Source organism: Schistocerca nitens, chromosome 2, assembly GCF_023898315.1.
Source record: "Schistocerca nitens isolate TAMUIC-IGC-003100 chromosome 2, iqSchNite1.1, whole genome shotgun sequence".
Classification (NCBI taxonomy): domain Eukaryota; kingdom Metazoa; phylum Arthropoda; class Insecta; order Orthoptera; family Acrididae; genus Schistocerca; species Schistocerca nitens.
Window position 1 is genome coordinate 367799276 of NC_064615.1, and position 20585 is coordinate 367819860.

General features: G+C 49.4%; 18 non-coding genes across 18 annotated transcripts; 10 read left to right on the top strand and 8 right to left on the bottom strand.

The window, feature by feature from the left end:
- Positions 1–390: 390 nt before the first annotated feature.
- Trnap-ugg (transfer RNA proline (anticodon UGG)) lies at positions 391–462 on the bottom strand. The gene has a single exon. It is a non-coding gene; the product is annotated as a tRNA-Pro (tRNA).
- A 1655-nt stretch (positions 463–2117) lies between these two features.
- On the top strand, positions 2118–2190 carry Trnav-aac (transfer RNA valine (anticodon AAC)). Its single transcript has one exon. It is a non-coding gene; the product is annotated as a tRNA-Val (tRNA).
- A 217-nt stretch (positions 2191–2407) lies between these two features.
- On the bottom strand, positions 2408–2479 carry Trnap-cgg (transfer RNA proline (anticodon CGG)). The gene has a single exon. It is a non-coding gene; the product is annotated as a tRNA-Pro (tRNA).
- A 234-nt stretch (positions 2480–2713) lies between these two features.
- On the top strand, positions 2714–2786 carry Trnav-uac (transfer RNA valine (anticodon UAC)). Its single transcript has one exon. It is a non-coding gene; the product is annotated as a tRNA-Val (tRNA).
- Positions 2787–3421: 635 nt separating this feature from the next.
- Positions 3422–3493, bottom strand: Trnap-ugg (transfer RNA proline (anticodon UGG)). Its single transcript has one exon. It is a non-coding gene; the product is annotated as a tRNA-Pro (tRNA).
- A 1655-nt stretch (positions 3494–5148) lies between these two features.
- Positions 5149–5221, top strand: Trnav-aac (transfer RNA valine (anticodon AAC)). Its single transcript has one exon. It is a non-coding gene; the product is annotated as a tRNA-Val (tRNA).
- Positions 5222–5738: 517 nt separating this feature from the next.
- Trnav-uac (transfer RNA valine (anticodon UAC)) lies at positions 5739–5811 on the top strand. Its single transcript has one exon. It is a non-coding gene; the product is annotated as a tRNA-Val (tRNA).
- A 635-nt stretch (positions 5812–6446) lies between these two features.
- Positions 6447–6518, bottom strand: Trnap-ugg (transfer RNA proline (anticodon UGG)). Its single transcript has one exon. It is a non-coding gene; the product is annotated as a tRNA-Pro (tRNA).
- A 1655-nt stretch (positions 6519–8173) lies between these two features.
- Trnav-aac (transfer RNA valine (anticodon AAC)) lies at positions 8174–8246 on the top strand. The gene has a single exon. It is a non-coding gene; the product is annotated as a tRNA-Val (tRNA).
- Positions 8247–8463: 217 nt separating this feature from the next.
- Positions 8464–8535, bottom strand: Trnap-cgg (transfer RNA proline (anticodon CGG)). Its single transcript has one exon. It is a non-coding gene; the product is annotated as a tRNA-Pro (tRNA).
- A 234-nt stretch (positions 8536–8769) lies between these two features.
- Positions 8770–8842, top strand: Trnav-uac (transfer RNA valine (anticodon UAC)). The gene has a single exon. It is a non-coding gene; the product is annotated as a tRNA-Val (tRNA).
- Positions 8843–11030: 2188 nt separating this feature from the next.
- On the top strand, positions 11031–11103 carry Trnav-aac (transfer RNA valine (anticodon AAC)). The gene has a single exon. It is a non-coding gene; the product is annotated as a tRNA-Val (tRNA).
- Positions 11104–17077: 5974 nt separating this feature from the next.
- On the top strand, positions 17078–17150 carry Trnav-aac (transfer RNA valine (anticodon AAC)). The gene has a single exon. It is a non-coding gene; the product is annotated as a tRNA-Val (tRNA).
- A 217-nt stretch (positions 17151–17367) lies between these two features.
- Positions 17368–17439, bottom strand: Trnap-cgg (transfer RNA proline (anticodon CGG)). Its single transcript has one exon. It is a non-coding gene; the product is annotated as a tRNA-Pro (tRNA).
- A 234-nt stretch (positions 17440–17673) lies between these two features.
- Trnav-uac (transfer RNA valine (anticodon UAC)) lies at positions 17674–17746 on the top strand. The gene has a single exon. It is a non-coding gene; the product is annotated as a tRNA-Val (tRNA).
- Positions 17747–18381: 635 nt separating this feature from the next.
- On the bottom strand, positions 18382–18453 carry Trnap-ugg (transfer RNA proline (anticodon UGG)). The gene has a single exon. It is a non-coding gene; the product is annotated as a tRNA-Pro (tRNA).
- A 1655-nt stretch (positions 18454–20108) lies between these two features.
- On the top strand, positions 20109–20181 carry Trnav-aac (transfer RNA valine (anticodon AAC)). The gene has a single exon. It is a non-coding gene; the product is annotated as a tRNA-Val (tRNA).
- A 217-nt stretch (positions 20182–20398) lies between these two features.
- On the bottom strand, positions 20399–20470 carry Trnap-cgg (transfer RNA proline (anticodon CGG)). Its single transcript has one exon. It is a non-coding gene; the product is annotated as a tRNA-Pro (tRNA).
- Positions 20471–20585: the final 115 nt, after the last annotated feature.

The following is a 20585-nucleotide window of genomic DNA, read 5'->3' on the forward strand; positions in this document are numbered from 1 at the left end:
CTGCACTCGCCTTGTCACAGCTCTGTTGAAGTGTGAAGGTAACTAATACTGAGAAACTCTTATCTACGCTCAGTCTTGTATCCCACCCTTTGGTTGTCGTCGTCGCTAATCAGATGTAGGTAGACTGCTCCACGATTGAGCTTCGTCTCCACTCACGGTGCAATTGTCCTGCAAAGACAACCTTTCTTTTCCGTTGCATGCAAGATTACTGTCGGCTCTTCTACAGCAATCGACCTATGTAATTTACTGGTGTCAGATTCTTGCCATACCAAACGGTCCCTTCATGACCGTAGTGCTACACAAAGCGTGCTGCGGCAGGCATTTGTTCTTCATTGCAGAGCTGCAAACGTGGGTGAGCTCCACCTACTCTTCCGCACGGTCAAAACGGCAGGGCTCGTCCGGGATTTGAACCCAGGACCTCCTGCACCCAAAGCAGGAATCACACCCCTAGACCAACGAGCCAACTGCTGGTAGCGATGAAGGTCATCCCAAGCAGTCCAGCTCCGAGGAACACAAACTTTCATGTAAATCAGAAAGAATACCGCTTTCTGAAGGCAGCGCTCACCACTGTTGGGAAGAATATTAAAGGCAATGAATATAGAGTGAATAATTTCATCGCGCTCTGCAGATGAACAGACGGTGGTGTTTCACTTTCGTCATGTGGTTTCTCAGTGTCAAGGGAAGGCAAATGCAATAAACAAAAGAACATCGGGAATCCGAAACACCAACTCATAACGAAAAGATTGCGGAATAGACTGCAAGCAAAACCTCCAGAAGACGACTCCTGCAGGCGTCGGTGCCGTAAGAATTATTCCGTGCAGCAACGATCATCTAGGAAGTGTGTCGCTCCACCACACAACTTTTTTTGATATTGTTTTACCTAAATTTCCATTACCTGTTCGTTACAAGAATGCCGTGTGGCTTTCACCCGGTCTGCTTCGTCCAGCAGCGATAGTAGTAAGTAAATAGACCACAGTATCATTAAAAGTAGGTCAGACACAAAAATAGGAGTTGCGTGTAGGTCATGTTATTCTGCTTTCAAATGCATTTGTCTGGCTGGGAGTAGTGGCGTACTCCTGTAATCCATGCGTCCGGGAGGCCGTTGTTGTGGGAGAGATCTGGGAACAACTACAGATTCGGCCGTTTCATCAGCTCAGGAACGACCGCGATGCTCTCATCGAGCTCTGCAGATTGACCAGATTGCAGTGCGGAATTTTCGGTTAGTGGTGGCTCGGGGTTAAGAGAAGTCGAGAGCTGTGAGCAAAACTACATCGAGAAACCGAAACGGACGACTCATAACGAAAAGATTGCGGGATGTACTGCGAAAGCAAAACTTCGAGAAGACGAACTCTGAAGCCGTAGCTGCCTTAACAATCATTCCGTGCAGCAACGATAATCTGGGAAGAGCGAGGGGTGGGTACCGCTCGACCACACAACAAATTTTTTATGATGTTCTACTTATTCTACATTTGCGTTTCCATATCATCACTAAAATACTGTGTGATTTACACGTGGTTTGCTTCTTCCAAACGCGATATTAAGAAGTACATCGACTACAGCGTCATTAAGGGTCGTGGGTCCAGGCGCCGGCGCGCCAGCGGTGGCCTGTCGGGGCCTCCATGTTTGTTCTACTTATTCTACATTTGCGTTTCCATATCATCACTAAAATACTGTGTGATTTACACGTGGTTTGCTTCTTCCAAACGCGATATTAAGAAGTACATCGACTACAGCGACATTAAGGGTCGTGGGTCCAGGCGCCGGCGTGCCAGCGGTGGCCTGTCGGGGCCTCCATGTAGAGCCTCCGCTGAGCCCAGGCTCCTTGCCGCTAACGAAGTGATTGCTTTTGATGACATCATTTGCAATAGCGACTGCGCGAATTGACGGTACCTCGTACGGAAAGCAAGAGTAGCTGATGCTACTGAGGACTCGGCCGCGAGCTTTTCCGACGACTTCTTGGGCTCTTATTCGTGATGGCATTCAGACAGGCAACGGTGCTGTCGATTGTTGCATACAAATGCGAAATACCTGCATTGTGCGTTTCCGCAAAGTGATTTTTACGCCAAAGTTGCGATCGTCCTACAAGCTGTGTCAGATGTGGAGCTCAGAGCGTAGCAGTTTCCGTGGTGTAGCGGTTATCACGTCTGCCTAACACGCAGAAGGTCCCCAGTTCGATTCCGGGCGGAAACACTTTTTCGTCGCACTCAACAAGACACTTGCTACAATCTCTACTGTGACCATTCAAATCAATTTCAAACGTCCCACCACCAGGGTGCAGATGGCTCAAATGATATATGAAACTCTTTCAGAATCGGCCACTTGGTTTTTGTGCTTACCTGGAGGGCTGGGAATGCGCGGAACAGCCGCCGGCATGCCGGTAGTTGCCACACGTTTGCACAAAACGCAAGGGCTCGTCCGGGATTTGAACCCGGGACCTCCTGCACCCGAAGCAGGAATCATACCCCTAGACCAACGAGCCTGTTCGTTACGGCTAAGCGCTGCACATGACTGACGCCTCCGTTCTTGGTAACACCATGCAGAGCTGCTGCTCACCCAGCGTTCTCCCTGGCTGTTGCGGTTTGATTGTTCTTATCGATGTCTTTTACTATAGCATCTTCTAGAATCGGACGGAGCTCGTAGCCGATGCCATTGCTTACGCAGGAAAAATCTGTTGCTACTACGGGTTTGCAGGTAGCACAGCAGCAGAGCCGTCGTTTCCGTGGTGTAGCGGTTATCACGTCTGCTTTACACGCAGAAGGTCCCCGGTTTGATCCCGGGCGGAAGCACGACTTTTTTAAACCCGTTTTCGGATTCCATTTCCGAGAGAACGTCACGTCTGCGTATGCAGGGATAATAAATGTCGTGTGCTACACGGATATCGCGTCATTTTACTGTCAAATGCTCTTGCTCCCATAGTGCACCGGTATTCAGTAACTCAGAACGCTCGTAGTTCCATTCTGGCCGGCAAAATTTATAATCCATTTCTTCAGGACTACTTCAAGTGCGCTTCATACTGGCTTTCCAGAGCTTACTGCACTCGCCTTGTCACAGCTCTGTTGAAGTGTGAAGGTAACTAATACTGAGAAACTCTTATCTACGCTCAGTCTTGTATCCCACCCTTTGGTTGTCGTCGTCGCTAATCAGATGTAGGTAGACTGCTCCACGATTGAGCTTCGTCTCCACTCACGGTGCAATTGTCCTGCAAAGACAACCTTTCTTTTCCGTTGCATGCAAGATTACTGTCGGCTCTTCTACAGCAATCGACCTATGTAATTTACTGGTGTCAGATTCTTGCCATACCAAACGGTCCCTTCATGACCGTAGTGCTACACAAAGCGTGCTGCGGCAGGCATTTGTTCTTCATTGCAGAGCTGCAAACGTGGGTGAGCTCCACCTACTCTTCCGCACGGTCAAAACGGCAGGGCTCGTCCGGGATTTGAACCCAGGACCTCCTGCACCCAAAGCAGGAATCACACCCCTAGACCAACGAGCCAACTGCTGGTAGCGATGAAGGTCATCCCAAGCAGTCCAGCTCCGAGGAACACAAACTTTCATGTAAATCAGAAAGAATACCGCTTTCTGAAGGCAGCGCTCACCACTGTTGGGAAGAATATTAAAGGCAATGAATATAGAGTGAATAATTTCATCGCGCTCTGCAGATGAACAGACGGTGGTGTTTCACTTTCGTCATGTGGTTTCTCAGTGTCAAGGGAAGGCAAATGCAATAAACAAAAGAACATCGGGAATCCGAAACACCAACTCATAACGAAAAGATTGCGGAATAGACTGCAAGCAAAACCTCCAGAAGACGACTCCTGCAGGCGTCGGTGCCGTAAGAATTATTCCGTGCAGCAACGATCATCTAGGAAGTGTGTCGCTCCACCACACAACTTTTTTTGATATTGTTTTACCTAAATTTCCATTACCTGTTCGTTACAAGAATGCCGTGTGGCTTTCACCCGGTCTGCTTCGTCCAGCAGCGATAGTAGTAAGTAAATAGACCACAGTATCATTAAAAGTAGGTCAGACACAAAAATAGGAGTTGCGTGTAGGTCATGTTATTCTGCTTTCAAATGCATTTGTCTGGCTGGGAGTAGTGGCGTACTCCTGTAATCCATGCGTCCGGGAGGCCGTTGTTGTGGGAGAGATCTGGGAACAACTACAGATTCGGCCGTTTCATCAGCTCAGGAACGACCGCGATGCTCTCATCGAGCTCTGCAGATTGACCAGATTGCAGTGCGGAATTTTCGGCTAGTGGTGGCTCGGGGTTAAGAGAAGTCGAGAGCTGTGAGCAAAACTACATCGAGAAACCGAAACGGACGACTCATAACGAAAAGATTGCGAGATGTACTGCGAAAGCAAAACTTCGAGAAGACGAACTCTGAAGCCGTAGCTGCCTTAACAATCATTCCGTGCAGCAACGATAATCTGGGAAGAGCGAGGGGTGGGTACCGCTCGACCACACAACAAATTTTTTATGATGTTCTACTTATTCTACATTTGCGTTTCCATATCATCACTAAAATACTGTGTGATTTACACGTGGTTTGCTTCTTCCAAACGCGATATTAAGAAGTACATCGACTACAGCGTCATTAAGGGTCGTGGGTCCAGGCGCCGGCGCGCCAGCGGTGGCCTGTCGGGGCCTCCATGTTTGTTCTACTTATTCTACATTTGCGTTTCCATATCATCACTAAAATACTGTGTGATTTACACGTGGTTTGCTTCTTCCAAACGCGATATTAAGAAGTACATCGACTACAGCGACATTAAGGGTCGTGGGTCCAGGCGCCGGCGTGCCAGCGGTGGCCTGTCGGGGCCTCCATGTAGAGCCTCCGCTGAGCCCAGGCTCCTTGCCGCTAACGAAGTGATTGCTTTTGATGACATCATTTGCAATAGCGACTGCGCGAATTGACGGTACCTCGTACGGAAAGCAAGAGTAGCTGATGCTACTGAGGACTCGGCCGCGAGCTTTTCCGACGACTTCTTGGGCTCTTATTCGTGATGGCATTCAGACAGGCAACGGTGCTGTCGATTGTTGCATACAAATGCGAAATACCTGCATTGTGCGTTTCCGCAAAGTGATTTTTACGCCAAAGTTGCGATCGTCCTACAAGCTGTGTCAGATGTGGAGCTCAGAGCGTAGCAGTTTCCGTGGTGTAGCGGTTATCACGTCTGCCTAACACGCAGAAGGTCCCCAGTTCGATTCCGGGCGGAAACACTTTTTCGTCGCACTCAACAAGACACTTGCTACAATCTCTACTGTGACCATTTAAATCAATTTCAAACGTCCCACCACCAGGGTGCAGATGGCTCAAATGATATATGAAACTCTTTCAGAATCGGCCACTTGGTTTTTGTGCTTACCTGGAGGGCTGGGAATGCGCGGAACAGCCGCCGGCATGCCGGTAGTTGCCACACGTTTGCACAAAACGCAAGGGCTCGTCCGGGATTTGAACCCGGGACCTCCTGCACCCGAAGCAGGAATCATACCCCAACGAGCCTGTTCGTTACGGCTAAGCGCTGCACATGACTGACGCCTCCGTTCTTGGTAACACCATGCAGAGCTGCTGCTCACCCAGCGTTCTCCCTGGCTGTTGCGGTTTGATTGTTCTTATCGATGTCTTTTACTATAGCATCTTCTAGAATCGGACGGAGCTCGTAGCCGATGCCCTTGCTTACGCAGGAAAAATCTGTTGCTACTACGGGTTTCCAGGTAGCACAGCAGCAGAGCCGTCGTTTCCGTGGTGTAGCGGTTATCACGTCTGCTTTACACGCAGAAGGTCCCCGGTTCGATCCCGGGCGGAAGCACGACTTTTTTAAACCCGTTTTCGGATTCCATTTCCGAGAGAACGTCACGTCTGCGTATGCAGGGATAATAAATGTCGTGTGCTACACGGATATCGCGTCATTTTACTGTCAAATGCTCTTGCTCCCATAGTGCACCGGTATTCAGTAACTCAGAACGCTCGTAGTTCCATTCTGGCCGGCAAAATTTATAATCCATTTCTTCAGGACTACTTCAAGTGCGCTTCATACTGGCTTTCCAGAGCTTACTGCACTCGCCTTGTCACAGCTCTGTTGAAGTGTGAAGGTAACTAATACTGAGAAACTCTTATCAACGCTCAGTCTTGTATCCCACCCTTTGGTTGTCGTCGTCGCTAATCAGATGTAGGTAGACTGCTCCACGATTGAGCTTCGTCTCCACTCACGGTGCAATTGTCCTGCAAAGACAACCTTTCTTTTCCGTTGCATGCAAGATTACTGTCGGCTCTTCTACAGCAATCGACCTATGTAATTTACTGGTGTCAGATTCTTGCCATACCAAACGGTCCCTTCATGACCGTAGTGCTACACAAAGCGTGCTGCGGCAGGCATTTGTTCTTCATTGCAGAGCTGCAAACGTGGGTGAGCTCCACCTACTCTTCCGCACGGTCAAAACGGCAGGGCTCGTCCGGGATTTGAACCCGGGACCTCCTGCACCCAAAGCAGGAATCACACCCCTAGACCAACGAGCCAACTGCTGGTAGCGATGAAGGTCATCCCAAGCAGTCCAGCTCCGAGGAACACAAACTTTCATGTAAATCAGAAAGAATACCGCTTTCTGAAGGCAGCGCTCACCACTGTTGGGAAGAATATTAAAGGCAATGAATATAGAGTGAATAATTTCATCGCGCTCTGCAGATGAACAGACGGTGGTGTTTCACTTTCGTCATGTGGTTTCTCAGTGTCAAGGGAAGGCAAATGCAATAAACAAAAGAACATCGGGAATCCGAAACACCAACTCATAACGAAAAGATTGCGGAATAGACTGCAAGCAAAACCTCCAGAAGACGACTCCTGCAGGCGTCGGTGCCGTAAGAATTATTCCGTGCAGCAACGATCATCTAGGAAGTGTGTCGCTCCACCACACAACTTTTTTTGATATTGTTTTACCTAAATTTCCATTACCTGTTCGTTACAAGAATGCCGTGTGGCTTTCACCCGGTCTGCTTCGTCCAGCAGCGATAGTAGTAAGTAAATAGACCACAGTATCATTAAAAGTAGGTCAGACACAAAAATAGGAGTTGCGTGTAGGTCATGTTATTCTGCTTTCAAATGCATTTGTCTGGCTGGGAGTAGTGGCGTACTCCTGTAATCCATGCGTCCGGGAGGCCGTTGTTGTGGGAGAGATCTGGGAACAACTACAGATTCGGCCGTTTCATCAGCTCAGGAACGACCGCGATGCTCTCATCGAGCTCTGCAGATTGACCAGATTGCAGTGCGGAATTTTCGGCTAGTGGTGGCTCGGGGTTAAGAGAAGTCGAGAGCTGTGAGCAAAACTACATCGAGAAACCGAAACGGACGACTCATAACGAAAAGATTGCGAGATGTACTGCGAAAGCAAAACTTCGAGAAGACGAACTCTGAAGCCGTAGCTGCCTTAACAATCATTCCGTGCAGCAACGATAATCTGGGAAGAGCGAGGGGTGGGTACCGCTCGACCACACAACAAATTTTTTATGATGTTCTACTTATTCTACATTTGCGTTTCCATATCATCACTAAAATACTGTGTGATTTACACGTGGTTTGCTTCTTCCAAACGCGATATTAAGAAGTACATCGACTACAGCGTCATTAAGGGTCGTGGGTCCAGGCGCCGGCGCGCCAGCGGTGGCCTGTCGGGGCCTCCATGTTTGTTCTACTTATTCTACATTTGCGTTTCCATATCATCACTAAAATACTGTGTGATTTACACGTGGTTTGCTTCTTCCAAACGCGATATTAAGAAGTACATCGACTACAGCGACATTAAGGGTCGTGGGTCCAGGCGCCGGCGTGCCAGCGGTGGCCTGTCGGGGCCTCCATGTAGAGCCTCCGCTGAGCCCAGGCTCCTTGCCGCTAACGAAGTGATTGCTTTTGATGACATCATTTGCAATAGCGACTGCGCGAATTGACGGTACCTCGTACGGAAAGCAAGAGTAGCTGATGCTACTGAGGACTCGGCCGCGAGCTTTTCCGACGACTTCTTGGGCTCTTATTCGTGATGGCATTCAGACAGGCAACGGTGCTGTCGATTGTTGCATACAAATGCGAAATACCTGCATTGTGCGTTTCCGCAAAGTGATTTTTACGCCAAAGTTGCGATCGTCCTACAAGTTGTGTCAGATGTGGAGCTCAGAGCGTAGCAGTTTCCGTGGTGTAGCGGTTATCACGTCTGCCTAACACGCAGAAGTTCCCCAGTTCGATTCCGGGCGGAAACACTTTTTCGTCGCACTCAACAAGACACTTGCTACAATCTCTACTGTGACCATTTAAATCAATTTCAAACGTCCCACCAGCAGGGTGCAGATGGCTCAAATGATACATGAAACTCTTTCAGAATCGGCCACTTGGTTTTTGTGCTTACCTGGAGGGCTGGGAATGCGCGGAACAGCCGCCGGCATGCAGGTAGTTGCCACACGTTTGCACAAAACGCAAGGGCTCGTCCGCGATTTGAACCCGGGACCTCCTGCACCCGAAGCAGGAATCATACCCCTAGACCAACGAGCCTGTTCGTTACGGCTAAGCGCTGCACATGACTGACGCCTCCGTTCTTGGTAACACCATGCAGAGCTGCTGCTCACCCAGCGTTCTCCCTGGCTGTTGCGGTTTGATTGTTCTTATCGATGTCTTTTACTATAGCATCTTCTAGAATCGGACGGAGCTCGTAGCCGATGCCCTTGCCTACGCAGGAAAAATCTGTTGCTACTACGGGTTTCCAGGTAGCACAGCAGCAGAGCCGTCGTTTCCGTGGTGTAGCGGTTATCACGTCTGCTTTACACGCAGAAGGTCCCCGGTTCGATCCCGGGCGGAAGCACGACTTTTTTAAACCCGTTTTCGGATTCCATTTCCGAGAGAACGTCACGTCTGCGTATGCAGGGATAATAAATGTCGTGTGCTACACGGATATCGCGTCATTTTACTGTCAAATGCTCTTGCTCCCATAGTGCACCGGTATTCTGTAACTCAGAACGCTCGTAGTTCCATTCTGGCCGGCAAAATTTATAATCCATTTCTTCAGGACTACTTCAAGTGCGCTTCATACTGGCTTTCCAGAGCTTACTGCACTCGCCTTGTCACAGCTCTGTTGAAGTGTGAAGGTAACTAATACTGAGAAACTCTTATCTACGCTCAGTCTTGTATCCCACCCTTTGGTTGTCGTCGTCGCTAATCAGATGTAGGTAGACTGCTCCACGATTGAGCTTCGTCTCCACTCACGGTGCAATTGTCCTGCAAAGACAACCTTTCTTTTCCGTTGCATGCAAGATTACTGTCGGCTCTTCTACAGCAATCGACCTATGTAATTTACTGGTGTCAGATTCTTGCCATACCAAACGGTCCCTTCATGACTGTAGTGTTAAACAAAGCGTGCTGCGGCAGACATTTGTTCTTCATTGCAGAGCTGCAAACGTGGGTGAGCTCCACCTACTCTTCCGCACGGTCAAAACGGCAGGGCTCCTCCGGGATTTGAACCCAGGACCTCCTGCACCCAAAGCAGGAATCACACCCCTAGACCAACGAGCCAACTGCTGGTAGCGATGAAGGTCATCCCAAGCAGTCCAGCTCCGAGGAACACAAACTTTCATGTAAATCAGAAAGAATACCGCTTTCTGAAGGCAGCGCTCACCACTGTTGGGAAGAATATTAAAGGCAATGAATATAGAGTGAATAATTTCATCGCGCTCTGCAGATGAACAGACGGTGGTGTTTCACTTTCGTCGTGTGGTTTCTCAGTGTCAAGGGAAGGCAAATGCAATAAACAAAAGAACATCGGGAATCCGAAACACCAACTCATAACGAAAAGATTGCGGAATAGACTGCAAGCAAAACCTCCAGAAGACGACTCCTGGAGGCGTCGGTGCCGTAAGAATTATTCCGTACAGCAACGATCATCTAGGAAGTGTGTCGCTCCACCACACAACTTTTTTTGATATTGTTTTACCTAAATTTCCATTACCTGTTCGTTACAAGAATGCCGTGTGGCTTTCACCCGGTCTGCTTCGTCCAGCAGCGATAGTAGTAAGTAAATAGACCACAGTATCATTAAAAGTAGGTCAGACACAAAAATAGGAGTTGCGTGTAGGTCATGTTATTCTGCTTTCAAATGCATTTGTCTGGCTGGGAGTAGTGGCGTACTCCTGTAATCCATGCGTTCGGGAGGCCGTTGTTGTGGGAGAGATCTGGGAACAACTACAGATTCGGCCGTTTCATCAGCTCAGGAACGACCGCGATGCTCTCATCGAGCTCTGCAGATTGACCAGATTGCAGTGCGGAATTTTCGGCTAGTGGTGGCTCGGGGTTAAGAGAAGTCGAGAGCTGTGAGCAAAACTACATCGGGAAACCGAAACGGACGACTCATAACGAAAAGATTGCGAGATGTACTGCGAAAGCAAAACTTCGAGAAGACGAACTCTGAAGCCGTAGCTGCCTTAACAATCATTCCGTGCAGCAACGATAATCTGGGAAGAGCGAGGGGTGGGTACCGCTCGACCACACAACAAATTTTTTATGATGTTCTACTTATTCTACATTTGCGTTTCCATATCATCACTAAAATACTGTGTGATTTACACGTGGTTTGCTTCTTCCAAACGCGATATTAAGAAGTACATCGACTACAGCGACATTAGGGGTCGTGGGTCCAGGCGCCGGCGTGCCAGCGGTGGCCTGTCGGGGCCTCCATGTAGAGCTACCGCTGAGCCCAGGCTCCTTGCCGCTAACGAAGTGATTGCTTTTGATGACATCATTTGCAATAGCGACTGCGCGAATTGAGGGTACCTCGTACGGAAAGCAAGAGTAGCTGATGCTACTGAGGACTCGGCCGCGAGCTTTTCCGACGACTTCTTGGGCTCTTATTCGTGATGGCATTCAGACAGGCAACGGTGCTGTCGATTGTTGCATACAAATGCGAAATACCTGCATTGTGCGTTTCCGCAAAGTGATTTTTACGCCAAAGTTGCGATCGTCCTACAAGTTGTGTCAGATGTGGAGCTCAGAGCGTAGCAGTTTCCGTGGTGTAGCGGTTATCACGTCTGCCTAACACGCAGAAGGTCCCCAGTTCGATTCCGGGCGGAAACACTTTTTCGTCGCACTCAACAAGACACTTGCTACAATCTCTACTGTGACCATTTAAATCAATTTCAAACGTCCCACCTCCAGGGTGCAGATGGCTCAAATGATACATGAAACTCTTTCAGAATCGGCCACTTGGTTTTTGTGCTTACCTGGAGGGCTGGGAATGCGCGGAACAGCCGCCGGCATGCCGGTAGTTGCCACACGTTTGCACAAAACGCAAGGGCTCGTCCGGGATTTGAACCCGGGACCTCCTGCACCCGAAGCAGGAATCATACCCCCTTTTTTTTTATTTTATTTTATTTTTGGCCTCCCTTCTCCCCACACAGCCCATCCAATCGCTCACCTTTTCTGCCTTCTTCGGCTAGCTTCCACGCTGTAAATTTATGAGTTTTTTAATTTATTTTGAATTTGATTGTGTTTATTTTTTTTGTATTTCTTTTTTTTATTTTTGTTTTTTTAGTTTTGTTAATTTTTTTATTTTTTTTTTATTTTTTTGTTTTGTAGTTTTAACTGTTATAACATAAAGGAAATGAAAACAATAGGAGGAGTGGCTTATACCCATTAATGCCACCTCCGGGAAGGAATCCTCTGTATGTGCCGTCTCCATCGGCACTGTGTTCGTTCGTTATGTTTCTCGAATTACCTGTGGCAACTTTACTTTAGTGTTCCCCGTACGTCGGAAAACTGTAAAGGTCGGCTTCTCGTGTTGCAAGTTGTTCACACCTGTGCATGTTCGTCTTGTTTAATCGTTGGTTCTCGTCTCTGTACTTTCCTGGCTTGTCTACTCTTAGCTTTACACTCTCCAAGTCTGTGGGGGATCCATGATCGCTTTGATGAGAAAATTCGCGTATTCCTGTTTATAATGTGGAATTTTGCGAAGTCCATCGTGCTGTGTTTGTAAATATGTCGAAAAGTCTCCAATACTACGTTCTGAGTGTGTAAAAATATAATATATTGCTTGTCCTTTCAGCCATGTTACGGCATTACGTTTCGTGGTAGGGTAGAGGTCATCGTCCGGTAGAAGTAGACTCTTAAGGGTGATGGCTTGCGGGGACGTGCGTTGTAGAAATGCCAAGAGGTTTCTAACCGCTTTCCAGATGTCATGCGCCGTACCGCATACGAATTGGTGTTCATCAGTATCTTGCACGTTACAGGTTGCACAAAGGGAAGCATCAGCCAAACGTATGGAATGTAGTCGGGAAGTCGTGGGAAGTTTCCTATTGACCACGTAATACCACAATGCTCTCGCCCCCGTTGGCAAATGTGGATGATGAACACTTCTCCATATACGCGGCCAGACTGCCTCAGGGTACTTATCTTCAATACTGTTTCGAGCGTGCGTCGTCATCAAATATTTGTACACTGCTCGCACTGTGACTATTTGTGCCTCTGGCATCCCCATGCGGATGTAGCTATAGTCAATCAAAAATTGCTTGAGATGGTGAAGGTCGTCTGGTATGTGATGAACATCCACAGGCGCGTCAAGATTAGCCGGTTTAATTTCGTTCAATAGAAAATTGGTGATACTATTAGGCGAATTCTTCCATCTGCTATATGTAGAACTGACGTACAGGGCCCGTGTCTTCGTATAGACGTCGATGAGGTTGAGACCACCTGACGTCGTCGGGAGAGTCAACGTAGAATACGTCACTTTGAAAATGTGGCCGCGGCTGACAAAGTGGCCGAAGGCAGCTAATAATCTGCTTGCCATCGGGAGGGGTAGTGGGAGTACGCGTGCCACATAGTTAATTTTAGAGACGAGATAAACATTCACCAAGGCCACGCGTTATATTTCGTCCAGCGACCTGAGGGTATGTTTACGTATGCTCGCGCGCACGGTATTTAGTAAATCTTTATAATTGATTGCTATTGTGTGTCGGATGTCACGAGTAAATTTCACTCCCAAGCACTTCATGACCGTGATCACCTTGATCTGTCCAGGAATGGGGGTCCTCAAGCCACGGCCGATGTTCAGGACACCGGACTTCATTACATTCAACTGAGCCCCCGCCGCCTTCCTATACAGCTCTACTATGTCCATCGCCGTCGTATCTCAGCCGTGGTTCGCACAAGAAGGGCCACATCATCCGCGTAGGCGCGGCATACAAACTCGTGACCATACATCAGGACACCCTGGAGGCGTGTGTTCAGCGCTGTTAATAGTGGCTCGATGGCGATAGCAAACAGCGCCATCGACATAGGGCAGCCCTGTCTGACCGAACTTTCGATAGTTATCGGCCCCACTGATCGCCCGTTGAGCAAAATCGTGGACTGGGAGTGGCGCAGCAGACGTGCGATGATGGTGAGGAAACGGTGGGGGAAGTTCATTGTCTGCATGGTTTTCAGTAAATTCTCATGGTTTACGCGGTCGAATGCTTTGTCAAAATCGAGAGCAACCAAGGCGCACGGAATGCGACAGGCGGCAGCTATCGCTATGATGTCGCGATAATCACACAAGGTGTCGTGAATGTTGCGGCCTTTACCGACACTCGTTTGTGGCGGGGCTGTGACCGTTTTCATCACCGGTTTGAATCTCCTAGCTATAATCCTTGCAAAGATCTTATAATCACAGTTTAAAAGTGTGAGCGGGCGGTAGTGTTTTGCGGATTTCGCCAATGGCGACTTAGGAACCGGTATGATCAGGCCCTCACTGAAGTGTCGCGGGATGTCTTGGTCGGGGTCCATTAATTCCCGGCATATGAACGTCAGTTTCGGTAACAGCAGTCGTTTAAATGTGCGATAGAACTCCACCGGTAGGCCGTCTGGACCAGGTGACTTGTTCTCAGGGCCCGTCAGCAGCGCATCTTCTACTTCCTCTTCAGTTGGTTCAGCCAACAATTGATTTGCTTCCGTCTGATTCACCTTGCGGGTTATACCCGTCAGTAAAGCCTCCATTGCCTCGCGATCCACAGGGCCAGCGGCGTAAAGCGTCGCATAGTAGTGCTTCAGCTCAGCTGATATCTCACGCTGCTGCAACAACAAACGTCCGTCCTCCATCCGTAGTTCAGTGATTAGTTTCCTGCGGCGACCCGTCCGCTCCTTAAGCACGTGATAGATGGAAGGTTGCTCGCCTGCGACACCGTCACGAAGGCGCGCCCTGGCTTTGCACCCGATGAGCTTTCGACGTGTCAAATCCGTAATCGTGGCTTTTATCCGTTGTATTTCCTGGTGATTGTCTATAATCGACGCGTCCGGGCGGTATAAGTCGCGAAGGACCTGGAAATAGAACTCGACCGTCCTGGAGTACCACACCTTCCTTTCACGGGAGTATCTCATAAAGGCCTTCCTAATTGTCGGTTTTGCACAAGTTAGCCACCACTCCAACGCCGAGGCATATTGAGAAAACCTTCTCTCACAAGCTGTCCAAGACGCAGCAAAGAGTTCATGGCATGCCTGTTCGTCCAAATGGGATACATTCAACTTCCAGTATCCTCTTCCACGGTACGTCCCTTGTCGTTGGAGGTTGATTGTACAAATGTACGCCGCGTGGTCAGAGAAGACGGTCGGCCATATCTCCGACTGCAAAAGTCTGCGACTTAAATCCAGCGTTACGTAAATACGATCTAGTCGGCTGGCGGAGTGAGTCGTGACATGCGTGAATCCTGGCCTATCGCCATTGACGTGTTCCCAGGTATCAATAAAATGAAAGTCCCGTATTATAGCCGCTAGATCCGGACAAGTGTTAAAATGTGGCGTCTGGTCTTTCGGGGATAGGACGCAGTTGTAGTCGCCACCGAATATAATGTGGTCGTAATGGCCTACAAGCAACGGTGCAATAGCATCTTTAAAAAATGCCGCCTGTTGTTGTCTGTTACCAGTGCCTGAAGGGGCATAGACGTTGACAATACGAGTATCGTAAATGGTGAGCGCCATGCCTCTCGCCGTTGGGAGGTACTCTACGTCAGTCGCAAGTATCCCTTCCTTTGTAAGGATGGCTGTTCCAAGTTCTTGCACAGTCCCGGGATGAGTGAAGGCTATATATCCACTAATCGTGGCGAGGTCTATGTTCTTCACCTCTTGTAGTAAGACCACGTCGAGTTCGGCGGCGTATAACATGTCACGTAAGGTCTGCAGCTTGAGATTGCTGCTGATACTGTTGATGTTAACAGTCCCTATCCTGTACGCTTGTGCAGAAGTCATTCGCTGATGGAAGGGAAGGCCTTTTCTGTGATCACACGCACTATAGATTACTGTTCACTGGGGCGGGTGGGAATCCCATCCGTATCATCTCCTACCCCGCGCACTATCGCTGTCCCCACACCAACCATAGGGTCGTCATGCAAGTCCCCTCCTGGTGGAACGCTTTCCACATCATCGGCCCAGTCGCCGGTCTCCCGGAGTCCAACCGACGTCGTGTCGCCGTCAAATGTCTGCATGGGTATGTCATGCTGGGTCACCTCCCGTGTCGTGTACACTACCATCTGTTCGGTGGGTGGGTTAGGTGGCTCGGTCGTCGCAAGAATGCCTGCCGGAATGAGGACCTGGTGGATGCCATCGTCCTGTGCGACCGGTGTTCCTCCAAGAGTGCGGGCAACCCGCTGAGCCTTTTCACGCACCTCCTTCGCCGACTGGTCCGCGTTCGGGGGCGCAATCCGTTGTTTTTTGCGTCTGCGGGGTGAGTGCCGAGGGCGGCTCATCTCACTATCTGAAGAGACGGTCAGGGCCGGTTCCTGCGGGTCCTCCAAATCCTGGAGCACGACGGTTTCAGCCGCAGCAACTGTGGCATGGCCCTCGTCATCGGGAGTTACCCGTTGCTCCAACGGGGCAGCGGATAAGTTTGTCGCCTCTATCCGGTTCGCGACCATGGGCGCATCGTGGTTCTCAGGTGGTGACGTGCGAGGAGCCGCCTCCTCTACTGGTAAGTGGTCAAGTTCCGGTCCTCTGACTGCTGCAACGTAACTTACCGGCAACGTCTGCATAGTCGCAGGGCTTACGGCTTCTCCCACTGGTAACTGCGCTATCTTCCTCTGCATGCAGTCCGAGCGAACAAGGCCTTCCTTACCACAACCTGAGCACGTTCGGGGTTGCCCGTCATACATGACAATGGCTCTACATCCACCGACGTATATATATGAAGGGACGTGACGCCGAAGATCAATTTTTACCTGCCGCACCCCATTTAGAACAGGGAAGGTATTGAAAGTTGTCCACTTCTCCGCTATATTACTTAAGACCGTGCCATATGTAGTAAGAACAGTATTTATCTGCCCTGCAGGCACCTCAAACGGAAGTTCAAAGATCCTAATGGTCCTGACGCCAAGTCCCGCCATTTCAACCGTCACATTCCCCACGTTACCGTCACAATGGGTGAACTTAAATCGACCACCCGAAGAGGCTATCACCCGTGCACAGCATTCCGTGTTCGCCATCTTCACATAGACTGTTCGGCTAACTATCGACAAATGGATCCCGATAACGTCGTCAAATTGTAACTTCACTACATCGCGCAAAAAGGCCTCTATTTCGTATGGCTTAGGTCGTGCATAATGGTCGTCGAAACTAAATTTCAGTGTGTTTTTCCGGAAATTAGATTCCATCGTTACCACGCGTGCATGACTAACTTCCTCGAGAAACAGCCAGTCCCACCGTGTTTACTCACCACTCGCCGCGGCGCTGGCCCGGAACAGCGAGCACGTAAACAGCGCACGTCCGCGTACCTCGCCAGCCGCGAGTAGACTGCGACTGCCGCTAACGTAGTGATTGCTTTTGATGACATCATTTGCAATAGCGACTGCGCGAATTGACGGTACCTCGTACGGAAAGCAAGAGTAGCTGATGCTACTGAGGACTCGGCCGCGAGCTTTTCCGACGACTTCTTGGGCTCTTATTCGTGATGGCATTCAGACAGGCAACGGTGCTGTCGATTGTTGCATACAAATGCGAAATACCTGCATTGTGCGTTTCCGCAAAGTGATTTTTACGCCAAAGTTGCGATCGTCCTACAAGTTGTGTCAGATGTGGAGCTCAGAGCGTAGCAGTTTCCGTGGTGTAGCGGTTATCACGTCTGCCTAACACGCAGAAGGTCCCCAGTTCGATTCCGGGCGGAAACACTTTTTCGTCGCACTCAACAAGACACTTGCTACAATCTCTACTGTGACCATTTAAATCAATTTCAAACGTCCCACCACCAGGGTGCAGATGGCTCAAATGATACATGAAACTCTTTCAGAATCGGCCACTTGGTTTTTGTGCTTACCTGGAGGGCTGGGAATGCGCGGAACAGCCGCCGGCATGCCGGTAGTTGCCACACGTTTGCACAAAACGCAAGGGCTCGTCCGGGATTTGAACCCGGGACCTCCCACACCCGAAGCAGGAATCATACCCCTAGACCAACGAGCCTGTTCGTTACGGTTAAGCGCTGCACATGACTGAAGCCTCCGTTCTTGGTAACACCATGCAGAGCTGCTGCTCACCCAGCGTTCTCCCTGGCTGTTGCGGTTTGATTGTTCTTATCGATGTCTTTTACTATAGCATCTTCTAGAATCGGACGGAGCTCGTAGCCGATGCCCTTGCTTACGCGGGAAAAATCTGTTGCTACTACGGGTTTCCAGGTAGCACAGCAGCAGAGCCGTCGTTTCCGTGGTGTAGCGGTTATCACGTCTGCTTTACACGCAGAAGGTCCCCGGTTCGATCCCGGGCGGAAGCACGACTTTTTTAAACCCGTTTTCGGATTCCATTTCCGAGAGAACGTCACGTCTGCGTATGCAGGGATAATAAATGTCGTGTGCTACACGGGTATCGCGTCATTTTACTGTCAAATGCTCTTGCTCCCATAGTGCACCGGTATTCAGTAACTCAGAACGCTCGTAGTTCCATTCTGGCCGGCAAAATTTATAATCCATTTCTTCAGGACTACTTCAAGTGCGCTTCATACTGGCTTTCCAGAGCTTACTGCACTCGCCTTGTCACAGCTCTGTTGAAGTGTGAAGGTAACTAATACTGAGAAACTCTTATCTACGCTCAGTCTTGTATCCCACCCTTTGGTTGTCGTCGTCGCTAATCAGATGTAGGTAGACTGCTCCACGATTGAGCTTCGTCTCCACTCACGGTGCAATTGTCCTGCAAAGACAACCTTTCTTTTCCGTTGCATGCAAGATTACTGTCGGCTCTTCTACAGCAATCGACCTATGTAATTTACTGGTGTCAGATTCTTGCCATACCAAACGGTCCCTTCATGACCGTAGTGCTACACAAAGCGTGCTGCGGCAGGCATTTGTTCTTCATTGCAGAGCTGCAAACGTGGGTGAGCTCCACCTACTCTTCCGCACGGTCAAAACGGCAGGGCTCGTCCGGGATTTGAACCCGGGACCTCCTGCACCCAAAGCAGGAATCACACCCCTAGACCAACGAGCCAACTGCTGGTAGCGATGAAGGTCATCCCAAGCAGTCCAGCTCCGAGGAACACAAACTTTCATGTAAATCAGAAAGAATACCGCTTTCTGAAGGCAGCGCTCACCACTGTTGGGAAGAATATTAAAGGCAATGAATATAGAGTGAATAATTTCATCGCGCTCTGCAGATGAACAGACGGTGGTGTTTCACTTTCGTCATGTGGTTTCTCAGTGTCAAGGGAAGGCAAATGCAATAAACAAAAGAACATCGGGAATCCGAAACACCAACTCATAACGAAAAGATTGCGGAATAGACTGCAAGCAAAACCTCCAGAAGACGACTCCTGAAGGCGTCGGTGCCGTAAGAATTATTCCGTGCAGCAACGATCATCTAGGAAGTGTGTCGCTCCACCACACAACTTTTTTTGATATTGTTTTACCTAAATTTCCATTACCTGTTCGTTACAAGAATGCCGTGTGGCTTTCACCCGGTCTGCTTCGTCCAGCAGCGATAGTAGTAAGTAAATAGACCACAGTATCATTAAAAGTAGGTCAGACACAAAAATAGGAGTTGCGTGTAGGTCATGTTATTCTGCTTTCAAATGCATTTGTCTGGCTGGGAGTAGTGGCGTACTCCTGTAATCCATGCGTCCGGGAGGCCGTTGTTGTGGGAGAGATCTGGGAACAACTACAGATTCGGCCGTTTCATCAGCTCAGGAACGACCGCGATGCTCTCATCGAGCTCTGCAGATTTACCAGATTGCAGTGCGGAATTTTCGGCTAGTGGTGGCTCGGGGTTAAGAGAAGTCGAGAGCTGTGAGCAAAACTACATCGCGAAACCGAAACGGACGACTCATAACGAAAATATTGCGAGATGTACTGCGAAAGCAAAACTTCGAGAAGACGAACTCTGAAGCCGTAGCTGCCTTAACAATCATTCCGTGCAGCAACGATAATCTGGGAAGAGCGAGGGGTGGGTACCGCTCGACCACACAACAAATTTTATATAATGTTCTACTTATTCTACATTTGCGTTTCCATATCATCACTAAAATACTGTGTGATTTACACGTGGTTTGCTTCTTCCAAACGCGATATTAAGAAGTACATCGACTACAGCGACATTAAGGGTCGTGGGTCCAGGCGCCGGCGTGCCAGCGGTGGCCTGTCGGGGCCTCCATGTTTGTTCTACTTATTCTACATTTGCGTTTCCATATCATCACTAAAATACTGTGTGATTTACACGTGGTTTGCTTCTTCCAAACGCGATATTAAGAAGTACATCGACTACAGCGACATTAAGGGTCGTGGGTCCAGGCGCCGGCGTGCCAGCGGTGGCCTGTCGGGGCCTCCATGTAGAGCTACCGCTGAGCCCAGGCTCCTTGCCGCTAACGAAGTGATTGCTTTTGATGACATCATTTGCAATAGCGACTGCGCGAATTGACGGTACCTCGTACGGAAAGCAAGAGTAGCTGATGCTACTGAGGACTCGGCCGCGAGCTTTTCCGACGACTTCTTGGGCTCTTATTCGTGATGGCATTCAGACAGGCAACGGTGCTGTCGATTGTTGCATACAAATGCGAAATACCTGCATTGTGCGTTTCCGCAAAGTGATTTTTACGCCAAAGTTGCGATCGTCCTACAAGTTGTGTCAGATGTGGAGCTCAGAGCGCAGCAGTTTCCGTGGTGTAGCGGTTATCACGTCTGCCTAACACGCAGAAGGTCCCCAGTTCGATTCCGGGCGGAAACACTTTTTCGTCGCACTCAACAAGACACTTGCTACAATCTCTACTGTGACCATTTAAATCAATTTCAAACGTCCCACCACCAGGGTGCAGATGGCTCAAATGATACATGAAACTCTTTCAGAATCGGCCACTTGGTTTTTGTGCTTACCTGGAGGGCTGGGAATGCGCGGAACAGCCGCCGGCATGCCGGTAGTTGCCACACGTTTGCACAAAACGCAAGGGCTCGTCCGGGATTTGAACCCGGGACTTCCTGCACCCGAAGCAGGAATCATACCCCTAGACCAACGAGCCTGTTCGTTACGGCTAAGCGCTGCACATGACTGACGCCTCCATTCTTGGTAACACCATGCAGAGCTGCTGCTCACCCAGCGTTCTCCCTGGCTGTTGCGGTTTGATTGTTTTTATC